This window comes from Dama dama, chromosome 1 (assembly GCF_033118175.1).
Source record: "Dama dama isolate Ldn47 chromosome 1, ASM3311817v1, whole genome shotgun sequence".
In the NCBI taxonomy this organism is placed as follows: Eukaryota; Metazoa; Chordata; class Mammalia; order Artiodactyla; family Cervidae; genus Dama; species Dama dama.
Window position 1 is genome coordinate 78,048,701 of NC_083681.1, and position 14,691 is coordinate 78,063,391.

The following is a 14,691-nucleotide window of genomic DNA, read 5'->3' on the forward strand; positions in this document are numbered from 1 at the left end:
GGGTCCTGGTGCCCAAGGTTCTGTCTGTGCCCTCCCAGAGTCTGTTTCCCAGTCCTGTGTAAGTTCTGGCGGCTCATATGGTGCCGTTAATGGTGACCTCCACCAAGAGGGCTTATGCCATACCCAGGTCTGCCGCACCCAGAGCCCCTGCCCCTGTGGCAGGCCACTGCTGACCTGTACCTCCACCGGAGACGCTCAGCACAGTTCTGTCTCAGTCTCTGTGAGGGCTCTGGGTCCTGGTGTGCACAAGGTATGTTTGAGCCCATTGAGTGTCTCTGGCAGGTATGGAGTTTGATTCTAAACACAATTTTGCCCCTTCTGCCATCTTGCTGGGGCTTCACCTTTGCCCTTTGAAAGTAGGAAAAACCACTAGACCATTCAGGTATGACTTAAATCAAATCCCTTACGATTGTACAGTGGAATGACTAATAGACTCAAAAAATTAGATTTGATAGACAGAGTGCCTGAAGAACTATGGTGAGAGGTTCATAACATTATACAGGAGGTAGGGATCAAGACCATCACCAAGAAAAAGAAATGCAAAAAGGCAAACTGGTTGTCAGAGGAGGCCTTGCAAATAGCTCTGAAAAGAAGAGAAGCTAAAGGCAAAGGAGAAAAGGAAAGATAATCCTATTTGAATGCAGAGTTCCAAGGAATAGCAAGGAGAGATAAGAAAGCCTTCCTCAGTGATCAGTGCAAAGAAATAGAGGAAAACAATAGAATAGGAAAGACTAGAGATCTCTTGATGAAAATTAGAGATACCAAGGGAACATTTCATGCATAGATGGGCACAATAAAGGACAGAAATGGTATGGACCTAATAGAAGCAGAAGATATTAAGAAGAGGTGGCAAGAATACAGAGAAGAACTGTACAAAAAAGGTCTTCATGACCCAGATAACCACAATGGTGTGATAAATCACCTAGAGCCAGATATTCTGGAATGCGAAGTCTAGTGGGCCTTAGGAAACATCACTATGAAGAAAGCTAGTGGAGGTGATGGAATTCCAGTTGAGTTATTTCAAATCCTAAAAAATGATGCTGTGAAAGTGCTGCACTCAATATGCCAGCACATTTAGAAAACTAAGCAGTGGCCACAAGACTGGAAGAGGACAGTTTCATTCCAATCCCAAGGAAAAGCAATGCCAAAGAATGCTCAAACTACCATCCAATTTTACTCTTCTCACGTGCTAGCAAAGTAGTACTCTAGATTCTCCAAGCCAGGCTTCAATAGTATGTGAACCGTGATCTTCCAGGTGTTCAAGCTTGTTTTAGAAAAGGCAGAGGAACCAGAGATCAAATTTCCAACATTCATTGGATCATCAAAAAAACAAGAGAGTTCCAGAAAAATCATCTACTGCTTTATTGACTATGCCAAAGCCTTTAACTGTGTGGATCACAGGAAACTATGTAAAATTCTTCAAGAGATGGGAATAGAAGATCACCTGACTTGCCTTCTGAGAAATCTGTATGCAGGTCAGGAAGCAACAGTTAGAACTGAACATGCAACAACAGACTGGTTCCAAATAGGAAAAGGAGTACATCAAGACTGTATATTGTCACCCTGCTTATTTAACTTATTTACAGAGTACATCATGAGAAAAGCTGGGCTGGATGAAACACAATCTGGAATTAAGATTGCTGGGAGAAATATCAATAACTCAGATATGCAGATGACACCACACTTATGGCAGAAAGCAAAGAACTAAAGAGCCTCTTGATGAAAGTGAAAGAGGAGACTGAAAAAGTTGGCATAAAGCTCAACATTCAGAAAACTAAGATCATAGCATCTGGTCCCATCACTTCATGGCAAATAGATGGAGAAACAATGGAAACAGTGAAAGACTTCATTTTTGGGGGGCTCCAAAATCACTGCAGATGGTGACTGCAGCCATGAAATTAAAAGATCCTTGCTCATCGAAAGAAAAGTCATGACCAACCTAGACAGCATATTAAAAAGCAGAGATATCACTCTGCCGACAGAGTTCCATCTAGTCAAAGTTATGATTTTCCCTGTAGTCATGTATGGATGTGAGAGTCGGACTATAAAGAAAGCTGAGTGCTGAAGAATTGATGCTTTTGAATTGTGGTGTTGGAGAAGACTCTTAAGAGTCCCTTGGACTGCAAGGAGATCCAACCAGCCCATCCTAAAGGAGATCAGTCCTGAATATTCATTGGAAGGACTGATGCTGAAGCTGAAACTCCAATACTTTTGCCACCTGATGCAAAGAACTGACTCATTTTAAATGACCTTGATACTGGGAAAGATCAAAGGCGAGAGAAGAAGGGGATGACAGAGGATGAGACGGTTGGATGGTATCACTGACTCAGTGGGCGCGAGTTTGAGTAAACTCAAGGAGTTGGTGATGGACAGGGAGGCCTGGTGTGCTGCTGTCCATGGGGTCGCAAAGAGTCGGACACAACTGAGGAACTGAACTGAAATAAACTGAACTGAAAGATAGACTGTGAATGACTGTGCATAGGGTTTTATAGCCAGAAATAAAATTGGTGCATCTTACTTTTGTTTTTACTCAATTGGCCAAAGTAATGGGATCCTTCCCTAACTGTAGAGTGAGCTAATAATGGAGTTTCTTGTATTCTCAGAAAAGAAGATGGGTGTGGTGATTATCTAGCTTCCTTTATTTCAAGGAATGTAAATGTCTCTAAAAATATATATATGAAAGTGAGAGGGTAACAGACAGGAAGGCCAGGGGTCTCCAAACGGAGGAAAGAGGCTGCAGGTGCCAGACATTTTTATCTCTCTTAAGCTGCAGGAGGAAAAAAAAAAGCAGCGATATTTTTTCTTCTCTATACAAATTTAAAAGGAGGTTTCTCTTAAAATGCTGTGTTGCCATGACACCTGGTTTCACCTGAAGCTAACTACTCTCAAACCTTGAGTTAACCAATACATTTCTTTTTCTTATGGAAATGTTGACTTAAGCTATGTTAATCTACCCCAGACTCTATCTTCAAGTTGGTTCCGACAAACGGCCTAACCTACTTACTCAGATATTGTTCCCTAATCTATGTAAATGAAACTGTCGGTATTCTGCCCTTCTACAAGATTCAAGTCAATCGTTTTATGGTCAGGGATGAATTATTTGGTACCATTCTAAATTTTATGACATTCCTTTCTTTTCATTAACAGACTGTGAGTGACTATATAGCATACAGCTAAAGACAAGGAGGGAGATACTCTTTTGCCCCCTTCTGATGCCTATGTCAGAAGCTTTCTCTATCTCCTTTATACTTTAATAAAACTTTATTACACAAAAGCTCTGAGCGATCCAGCCTCGTCTCTGGCCCTGGATTGAATTCGTCTCCTCCGGAGGCCAAGGATCCCGCATCTTATCGTTCAGCTACAACCTTTCAAAAGGGCAAATTATTGCTTTTCAAATGATTGCTTCCAGTGATGATTGTTGTCATAATTATGATTCAGTCCCTCAATTGAAATTCTTTTATATGAAAAAGAGTAACCCTTCAATTAAGACTTCTCTTTTTTTTTTTTCTTTCACAATGTCTACAATAAAATCTCAGTATATCCTTTTTTATATCTTCATGGTCCTCTTGGCAATGTTTTCATAAGATTTTAGCTAGTTGTCTTTTTCTTGTCTTACATCTCAACTGTACTGATGATAGGGATCTGTTGATATTACTTTATGGGTTATTCACATTTGCCCACCTCCCATAGTATCTATTCCCTAAATACTCCTCAGACTCTGCTTATGACAATTAATATAATCCAACCAACCCTCAGGTATGTACCTGTGTGTTCCCAGAGAAGTCCTTGTACTCCCCATCTGGGTTGTGTTTGAAACTCTCTTTAGGACCTAGAAGCAAAGATGAGTGTTAAAGGCAAGGATTGAAAAGATATAGATGTCTCCTGTCCTGTAGACTACCCTAGACAGTCATTAAAATATTTTTTCCCTCCTGAAAGAAAGGAAAGTGGATTTCTAAAAACAAAGAAATTTCGGAGATATTTGGGTGCTCAAAATTTTCATCATCAAGTCCCATATAAAGAGAGTTTTATTTAAGATTTTATTTGACCACACCATGCATCTGACTAAAACTCATAAATGGCTCCTCATCACTACACTTTGAATATATTCCAGCATCATTAACATTGACTGTTGTTGTTTAGTGTCTAAGTGTGTCTGGTTCTTCTGCCACCCCATGGACTGTAGCCCGCCAGGCTCCTCTGTCCATGGGATTTCCCAGGCAAGAATACTGGAGTGGGTTACCATTTCCTCCTCCACATGATCTCCCTGACCCAGGGATGGATGCCAGTCTCTATGCTGGCAGGCCTTGCCCACCTCTCATGCCTGATTCAGTTCTGTTCTAACTCTCTTGGCTTCTTCCACATGAACTTCCTGCACCTCCTGGAATCTACAGCGCTTTTTCTCAACTACTGCCTTTGCAGGACTGTTCTCCCTATCCTCCTTGAAGCTGCCACCCTCTCTACTATCACCCACTTTGACTAGAGAGTTCCAGTTACTATCCTTCTGCTCTTAAGTCAAATGTCATCTCCTCAGATAAGTCTCCTCTGATTCCACATCATGTTAGATCTGATGCAGTCTCATGACATGTTGTTATTTTTCTTCCCAACATAGTCATATAAGTATAAATGTATACAAGTTCCGATTACCTCTGAAATGAGGGTATAAGTTCCACAAGGACAGGTACTGTATCTCTCTTTTCTTCTTTTCATTGTCTTATTAATTTTTATTGAGATGTATTAAAACTTTCTGTATGTGTCATTTCATTTAATCTTCACAATGATTTTATTAGAAAGGAAAGTTATTTTCATTTTATGGATAGGGAACCTGAGGCTTGGTGGGTTTAGGTGCATTGCTCTTGGTCACATGACTGGTGAGTAGTAGGCCTGGGGTTCACACTTAGATTATTTCTATCCTGAGCTTGCCTAATAGCTGTTACTAAGCTCACTTAGGATCTTATATCCTTACAGTTAGCATCCAACTCAGTTCTGAGTACCTAGGGTTTTCTTCCAATTCTGTTTTGATTGAATAAATATAAATAAGGGCTGATGAGAAGATGAGGTTTGCTTTAACCATATGACTCTGGTTCTGTCTCTCAATCTTAATTTCTCAAATTCTGTCTCAATTTAAATGTTTATAAAATGTGCAAATAAGGTAATCATCAGCATGTTTAAGAACTAAAACTCTATCATTATTATTTTAATTATCATTATTATTATCATCATTATGGACTATAAATAATTCCTGAGCATCTACCTTACTAGCCTATGGTGTTGGTTATTCCTTTCTGCAAGTTTTTCTTTTATTTCAAATGCATTAGTTAAACTTAGCAATCAAAAACGTTTTTCAAGGTAATTGAATCAATTATATTGATGATAAATGATCTCTCCCATTTCATTCCAGAAAGATAGTGAGCATTATAATTGGACACTTGGCACCAGAGTAGCACAAAGTCCTCTGCTTCTAGCAACATATCCCAAAGGAGTGCTCAGGCTCGTAAGTTCTCCCCATCCTGTTATCACTGGAAAGATAATTCCTTTGAAATGAGTAAAAAGCACTTCTTTTTATTATAATGTAATGGGGTAAATTCTGGACCAGGGTGAAATTCAAATGGAGTAACTTATTTTCATGAAGTAAGTACTGTGTTTAATTAATTTAGTTTAATTTAACCGAGGGAAAAGCTCAGTAAATCATAATATGGACAAACCTGTGTTAAATGTAATCAAACCATAACAAAATTCTGCCTCATGGAAGAGATTTTGCTTTATCTCCTATAGTTACATTTAGTGAAGGAAGCTATTAATAAAATGTTTCCAAATATCTTTTCTTCGGGCCTTACTTTCTCTTTCAGTCAAACAAACAGGTGGATGCATTCTTGATGGATGTTTTCATTCTCATCAACACTCTGTAGCCGGCGTGACCCATGTCTCACTGAGAACAGAATGTCTCAGTCCTTAGAGTAAGACAATATGTAGAAAAATTAAAATGGGTCAGTATAATCATGACCTTATCATGCTTCTTTTTCTATATCAGGCTTTCCAGGTGGTGGTAGCAATAAAGAACCTGCATGCCGATACAAGAGACAAAGGAGACCTGGGTTTGATATCTGGGGTCAGGAAGATCCCCTGGAATAGGAAAAGGCAGTCTGCTCAGGTGTTCTTGCCTGGAGAATCCCATGGACAGAGGAGCCTCAATAGTCCATAGGGTCACAAAGAGTCGGACATGACTGAAGCGACTTAGGCCCCCTGCAGGAGAAGGAGTGCAATAACCTATCAATTATCTGTGTATCCATCATTGTCATCTATACCTATCTGCCCATAGTGATTTGTATCTATACCTACATCTATCTTTCATATTATGCTCTACTACCACAATTGATATATAACTCAAGAACCGTCTGATTAAAGTGTCAAACTGAACCACACAGATAGAAAAATGCAATAGTCCTGGACAGGACTGGGAGATTACAAAGAGATCAACTCATTTCAGATGAGCACTCCTACAACCATCAGCCTTTTAGATAGGGAGATGTTTGAGAGGTGAGGAGGAGGAGACATGTTTTTCGGGGAGAAACTTTCTCAGCATCCCTTGAATCAAAGCATGCAGCCTATGGATAAATGGCAAATAAATACAGGTTGACAAAAGCTCTTTTTGTGTCTATATTTATCAGTCTACTATTCAATAGAGTCTGTGGGGTCCATGGGGACCATGGGGTCCATGGGGTCACAAAGAGTTGGACACAACTGGGCAACTTTCTCTTTCATTCAATACACTATATTATGCATTATCGTTTACTCTTTTTTTTTTTTTTTTGCAAGGATCCTTGAGAGCAGTGATTTCAAAGTTAGTATCAAGAATAGTAATATTGCCATTGGTAATATTGCTGCCCACCTTTTTTGGGTTAGTTTGTTTGTTTGTTGGACACTCCTGTTATTTAGTCACTAAGTTGTGTCCAACTCTTTATTGCCCCATGGACTGTAGCCTTCCAGGTTCTTCTGTCCGTGGGATTTCCCAGGCAAGAATACTGGAGTGGGTTCCCATTTCCTCCTCCAGGGGATCTTCCCCACCCAGGGATCCAACTCATATCTTCTGTGTCTCCTGCATTAGAAGGTGGATTCTTTACTGCTGAGCCACCTGTGAAGCAGCATTAGAAGTGTTGGACAGTACTAATTGTATACATGGGCTTCTGGAGAGTTTTGAGCCAAATTTATGGTCTGCACAGAGCAGTAGGTGGGACTTGTTACGTGTGTAGCAAGCGTTATCCTTGCCATTTATGTCCAGCACTTGTTTTTCCATGTCACGTTTTTCTAATTTATATTATTTACCTGGGTTTTATGTCTAACCCTAAGCCACTGCCAAACCTTTTATTTTTGTATATGAAAGCATTTGTATATATATTCATGTATGCAGACATTCACACTTGTGTCTATTTTATGTCTTAATAATGGTAGAAGAAAATAGGAAAGTTTAGGGAAGAAATGTCTCCTGCAACTTTTATTTCTAACTGTAATTCTCAAAACAGTCCTAGCAATTGCTCAGTTTGTGCAAAAGCAAAATGGTAAAGAGTGGGACATTTATGCATGGGAAATACATGATATTAATAGCAAGGTTGCTATTGAAAATCCTTTGGAGGTAAAGCAAATATAACTGGAGGACAGATTGCAAAGATGAAAAACATCAAGAAATCATAAAAGATGTAATCTGTAGTTTTAACTTCTAGTTCTCAAAGTGCTTTCTCACATCTGTGCTCTCATAAAATTCACTGAACTAAGGTAAGTGAAAAATATAATTGTTAATATTATTTAAAATAGTTGTTTATTTGCTAAGTTATGTCTTTTGTGACCCCATGGACTGTAGTCCACCAGGCTCCTCTGTACATGGGATTTTCTAGGCAAGAATACTGGAGTGGGTTGCCATTTTCTTCTCCAGGGGATCTTCCTGACCCAGGAATTGAACCTGTGGCTCCTGCCATAGCTCCTGCATTGCAGATGGATTCTTTAACTGCTGAGCCAGTGGGGAAGCCTCTGTTATTTAAAATTGGCAGCAGCTAATTGAGATCAGAACCCAGGTCTCTTGGTTCTTGGTCTTAAACTGTTTTCAGGGACATGTTCTGTTAAAAATAATCTTTCCATCTGACAGCATTGAAATTCAAAAATAAATTAAATTACAACCCTCTTTTCTTATTGTGAAGAATTTCTACTTTGACAAAGTCTATAGCTTTCATATTTGTTTTAAATAATATAATTATAGATTCTTACCATATCTTAGGTATGAATCTGTCTGCCAATGCAGGAGATGCAGGTTCAAACCTGGGGTTGGGAAGATACTCTGGAAAAGGAAATGGCAACCCACTCCAGTCTTCTTGCCTAGGAAATCCCATGGACAGAGAAGCCTGGCAGGCTATAGTCCATGGGGTTGTAAAAGAGTAAGACATGACTTAGCAACTAAACAACAATCATTTTATGTATGATTCCAAAAGAGCAAATTTTTACTTGCTATCTCAATTTTAAGTTTGTGGCTTAGCAAAGTGGCCAGGATGAAATTTCTCCCTAATATATTTTCAAAGCCTTGGACTCATTAACAAAAACTTTATGTCTCTTGCCAATTTAGAACACTGACAAATATAAGTTAGCTGTTTTTTGATTGTGGTACATTGAAGTAAGGGCTCTATGGGTTGTAACGTAGGCAAGCAGAGATGATGTTTCCTCTATTGCTGGCAAGAGTCCAGGCTCCTGCTTCTACCTTAAAGGAAAAAAGAGTGTTAGATGTTTTGTTCCGTGAATATCTTTATTAGTTTCCTATTGCTGCTATATCAAACTACCACAAACATGGTGGCTTAAAACTGCAAAAATTTATTTTCTCCTAATTTCTGGAAATCAGAAGTCCAAACAGTATAATCAGTCCAAAATCAAAGTGTTGGCAGGGCCAACACTCTGTCTAGATGGTCTAGTGGAAAGTCCAGTCCTTGCCTCTCTGACTTTCTGTGGCTGCTGGCTTTCCTTGGGGTTGCATCACTACTGTCTCTGTCTCTGCAGTCACATTGCCCCCTACTCTAGAGTCTGTACTCAAGTCTCCATCTTCCTCCATTATATAAGGATGTTTGTGATTGTTTTGGGCTTCCCAGATGACTCAGCAGTAAAGAATCAGCCTACAATGCAGAAGCTGCAGGAGACTTGGGTTCGATCCCTGGGTGGGGAAAATCCCCTGGAGGCGGAAACGGCAACCCAGTCTTGGGAAATGCCATGGACAGAGGAACTTAGCTGGCTATGGTCCATAGGGTCGCAAAAAATCAGACACGACTGAAACGACTTAGGACGCATGCGTAGATAATCTCCCTATCTCAAGTTTCTTAATTTTAATAACTTTTTCTCATCTAGAATAACATTCACAGATTCAGAATCGAGCCAGGGTCTCCTGCATTGCAGGCCGACTCTTTATCAGCTGGACTACCAGGGAAAGCCAAGGAATTAAAATCTGGTTGTATTTATGGACCATTATTCAATGTCTCATAGTACCAAAATAACTTGTTCATCCAGTTTTTTTTTTTTTTTTTTAATGTCAATTCTATGGGAAATCCAAGCCACATTATGAACATAGTTTTTCTTTGATGAACCTTTTCACTTCCCTTCTGGATGCATAGAAGTGTCATAGTTATCTATGGTCTCAGATTCCTAGTATCTAAGTTAATTGATTTTTTAATTTAAATCACACATTTCCTATTTCATTATTCTTTGCTTTGTGGATTAAAAACTTCAATAGAATATAAGTATTGCCTTCAGGGAAGTTAAAGCAAAATGCACTTCCAAAGATAATGCAAAATATAGTTAGAATAATAAAGTATGTTTCTCCATGTGACTATCTGGAAAATGATAAAAGAATTCAAGTACCTGAGGAGGAAAACAAAGCATTTCTTTAAATTGCTTAAAAAAAATGAAAATTGAATACTTGGCCCCAAATCACCCTAGGTGCAGAGGGGAAAAGAACCATGCTTTCTCAAAAGGAGGAAAATTAGATTAAAATATGAGGTGGCACACACTATGTTATGTTCTTCTGCTCTTTCAAGGCAGCATACAATGATTTCCTAGGTATCAAAAAATGATATACAGTTCAGCATAAACATGTCTTAAAAGTAATAGCATATATGTATCAATTGCTGAATTTCCGTGATTTAAAATGGCATATGATGATATATTATCTTTTCATAAGTTTTTATTGGAGTACAGTTGATTTACAATGTGATATTAGTTTCTCATGCATAGCAAAGTGAAACAGTTATACATATACATATATAGATTAAAAAAAAAAATCTTTTCCCATATAGGTCGTTATAGGGTACTGAGTAGAGTTCCCTTTGCTATACACGAGGTTCTTACTAGTTATCTATTTTATACATAGTAGTGGGTATATGGCAATCCCAATCTCCCAATTTATTCCTCTCCCTACCCTTTCCCTTTTGATAACCACGTTTGTTTTCTACATCAATTACTCTATTTCTGTTTTGTAAACAGGTTCATTTGTACTATCTTTAAATATATTTCATATAAGCAATATCAGATGATATTTGTCTTTGTCTGACTTTCTCCACTCTTTACGACAATCGACAATCTCTGGGTCCATCCATGTCACCGCAAATAGAATTATTTTGTTCTTTTTAATGGCTGAGTAATATTCCATTGTGGACTTCCCAGGTGGCTGTGTGGTAAAGAATCTGACTGCCAAGCAGGGGATGCAGGTTTGATTTCTAGGTTGGGAAGATCCCTTGGAGAAGGAAATGGCAACACACTCGAGTGTACTTGCCTGGGAAATCCCATGGACAGAGGGGCCTGGTGAGCTATAGTCCCATGGGCTTGCAAATGAGTCGAACACAACTTAGCAACTAAAATAACAACAACAATAGTCCACTGTATTTCTGCACTACATTTTCTTTTCCGCTCCTCCATAAACAGTGCAGCCATGAGTTGGGAATCATGGTTTTCTCCAGGGATATGCTCACGAGCGGAATTTCTGGGTCACGTGGGAGTTCTATTTTCACGGGTTTTTAAGGAAACTCTTTAGTGTTCTGCCTGGTGCTTCTCTGGTGGTTCAGAGGTTAAAGCGTCTGCCTGCAATGCCGGAGACCTGGGTTCGATCCCTGGATCGGGAAGATTCCCTGAAGAAGGAAATGGCAACCCACTCCAGTATTCTTGCCTGGAGAATCCCATGGATGGAGGAGCCTGGTGGGCTACAGTCCATGGGGTCGCAAAAAGTCGGGCATGGCTAAGCGACTTCACTTTCACTTTACTGTTCTCCATGGTGGTCATACCAATTTACATTCCCATCAATGGTGTAGGAGGGTTTCCTTTTTTCCACACACTCTCTCCCTCTTCAGCATTTATTGTTTGTAGAATTTTCGATGCTGGCTATTCTGACTGGTGAGAGGAGATATCTTCTTGTAGTTTTTATTTGAATTTCTCTGATAATTCACTATGCTGGACATAATTTCCTTGCCTGTTGGTCATTTATAAGTCTTCTTTGGAGAAATGTCTGTGTAGACCTTCCTCTGATTTTTTGATTGAGGTTTTTGTTTGTTTTGATATCAAACTACATAAGCTGTGTATTTAGAGATAAATCCTTTGTCAGTTGGTTCATTGGCCAATGTTGTTTTTTTTTCCTCTTTCTGTGGGTTATTTTGTTTTGTTTATGGTTTCTTTTGCTATGCAAAAGCTTTTAAGTTTGCTTAAGTCCCATTATGTTTATTTTTGCTTTTATTTTCATTACTCTAGGTGGATTGTAGGTGGATCAAAAATAATCTTATTGTGATCTATGTCAGATCGTGTTCTGCCTATATTTTCCTCTAAGAGTTTTATAGTATCTGGCCCTACATTTAGATATAATCCTTTTTGAGTTTATTTTTGTGTATACTGTTAGAAATTGCTCTGATTTCATTTTTTTTCCCCCATGTAGCTGTTCAGTTTTCCCAGCACCACTTATAGAAGAGACTATCTTTTTCCCATTGTGTATTCTTGCCTCCTCTGTCTCAGATTAGGTGACCAGGTGTGTGTGGGTGATATACTGATATCTTAAATTATGGCATATTTATTAATCCATTTACAGAAAGGAATCATAGAAACCCAAAATCAATGGATGAGAAAGATTTTACCACAGTGAAGGAGTTCATACTTTTAGGATTTATGACAGACCCGTGGTTACAGAGAGTTCTCTTTTACATCTTCCTGATCATTTATATCATCAGTCTTTCAGGAACATCACCCTGATTTCTCTGATCTGTTCTGATTCTCGGCTCCATATACCCATGTATTTCTTCATTGGAAGTCTGTCATTCCTGGATCTCGGGTATGCTTCTGTCTATGCCCCCCAAATCCTGATGACCTGCATCTCTGATGACAAATGCATCTCCTTTACTGGCTGCCTAGCTCAATTCTTCTTTGCTGCTGGAATGGACTACACTGAATGTTACCTGTTGGCTGCCATGGCTTATGACCGCTATGTGGCCATCTCCAACCCCTTGCTTTATTCCCAGGCCATGTCTCCAAGGTTATGTGCCAGTCTTATTGCAGCATCATATTTTGGTGGCTTTGTGAACTCAACCATTGTCACAAGTGAAACATTTACCTTGAACTTCTATGGGGACAATGTCATTGATGATTTCTTTTGTGATCTGCCTCCGCTTGTCAAATTGGCCTGTGATGTGAAGGAAAGCTACCAGGCTGTGCTCTATTTCTTGCTTGTCTCTAATGTCATCACTCCCACTGTGTTTACCCTTGCCTCCTATCTCTTCATCATCACTGCCATCTTGAAGATCCGCTCCACCCAAGGCCTCCTGAAGGCCTTCTCCACCTGCGGCTCTCACCTGACAGCTGTCACCTTGTACTATGGGTCAGTTCTCTTCATTTACTCCTGGCCAAGTACGAGCTATGCCCTGGAGAGGGATAAAGTGGTGTCTGTGTTCTACACAGTGGTGATTCCCTTGTTGAATCCCTTGATCTATAGCTTAAGAAATAAAGATGTTAAAGATGCCTTGAGGAAAATGATAGAGAAAGCAGTTTCATAAACAAAGTGTTTTTTTTATTTTTTATTTTTTTTTACAGATTAATCTCTACATCATTAATGACAGCTTGCAGTCTCAGAAATAAACAAAACAAAGAAATTAGTAAATAATGTGGAAATACCAGCCTGTATTTTTTTTTTTTTTTCAGTTGACAATAATGTATGTGAATATGCCTTTGAAATAAAGGGGCTGGATTCTGAGAATTTTGTGAGAGATTGGATTTCTAAAACAGTATTCATGGTTGTCTGCATATATACTATCTTAATCTATGAAATCTTAATCTATGAAGTGAAGTGAAGTGAAGTGAAGTGAAATTTGTTCAGTCCTGCCCAACTCTTTGTGACTCCATGGACTATACAGTCCAGAGAATTCTCCAGGCAAGAATATTGGAGTGGGTAAAAGGTAGGTTCCCTTCTCCACGGGACCTTCTCGAGCCAGGGATGGAACCCAGGTCTCCCACATTGCAGGTGGATTCTTTACTGGCTGAACCACAAGGGAAGCCCAAGAATACTAAAGTGGGTAGCCTAACCCTTCTCCAGCAGATCTTCCTGACCCAGGAATCAAACCAGGTTCTCCTGCATTACAGGTGGATTCTTTACCAGATGAACTACCAGGGAATAATAAAATTGATTATTGAATCATTGTCACGATTATATGGATTAAACGACTTGCTTAAAATCTTGCAGTTCACAGGTGAGAAAACAAAAGTACAAAACTTGAACTTTCGGTTCTGAAGATATTTATCCATTTGTTAGGAGAATGAGTTAAGAGGTCACAAGTAAACTACCTGTCACAAAATGCCCTTAAAATAAATTTATTTTTCATTCTGATAATTATTTCTTTGTTTGCCATGATATATTTCTTTGGCAATAGATGTAGAAGATAGCAAATATCTTTACTTAGATTCACTGTGAGTTTTCAATAAAGGATTATTTCCTCCAAAAACTAGAGAATCAAGAACAAGAGTATAGCAAGTATAAGACTTAAAGCCATGAAAGCAAAAGACCCTTGCTCCTTAAAAGAAAAGTCATGACCAACCTAGATAGCATATTAAAAAGCAGAGACATTACTTTGACAACAAAGTAATGTCGAGTCAAAGCTATGTTTTTTCCAGTAGTCATGTATGGATGTGAGAGTTGGACTATAAAGAAAGGTAAGTGCCAAAGAATTGATGCTTTTGAACTGTGGTGTTGGAGAAGACTCTTGAGACTCCCTTGGATTGCAAGGAGATCCAACCAGCCCATCCTAAAGGAGATCAGTCCTGAGTGTTCATTGGAAGAACTGATGTTGGAGCTGAAACTCCAATATTTTGACCACCTGATGCGAAGAGGTGACTCATTTGAAAAGACCCTACTGTTGGGAAAGATTAAAGGCAGGAGGAGAAGGGAACAACAGAGGATGAGATGGTTGGATGGCTTCACCGACTCAATGGACATTTGTCTGAGAAGTCTCCAGGAGATGGTGATGCACAGGAAGGCCTGGGTGCTTCCGTCCTTGGGGTAGCAAAGATTTGGACATGACTGAGTGACTGATCTGACTGACTGACTGACAATTGGATTAAGGTTTATCCTAGTCACCTCATTTTAACTTAACCATGTCTCTTAAGGCCCTACCTACTTCCCTGGTGGCTCAGTAGTAAAGAACCTGC

At 39.2% G+C, this 14,691-nt stretch overlaps 1 pseudogene; it reads left to right on the forward strand.

Annotated features, from left to right (window-relative positions):
- The first annotated feature begins 12,114 nt into the window (after positions 1 to 12,114).
- LOC133066726 (olfactory receptor 9G19-like) lies at positions 12,115 to 13,046 on the forward strand (annotated as a pseudogene).
- The last annotated feature ends 1,645 nt before the right edge of the window (positions 13,047 to 14,691 follow it).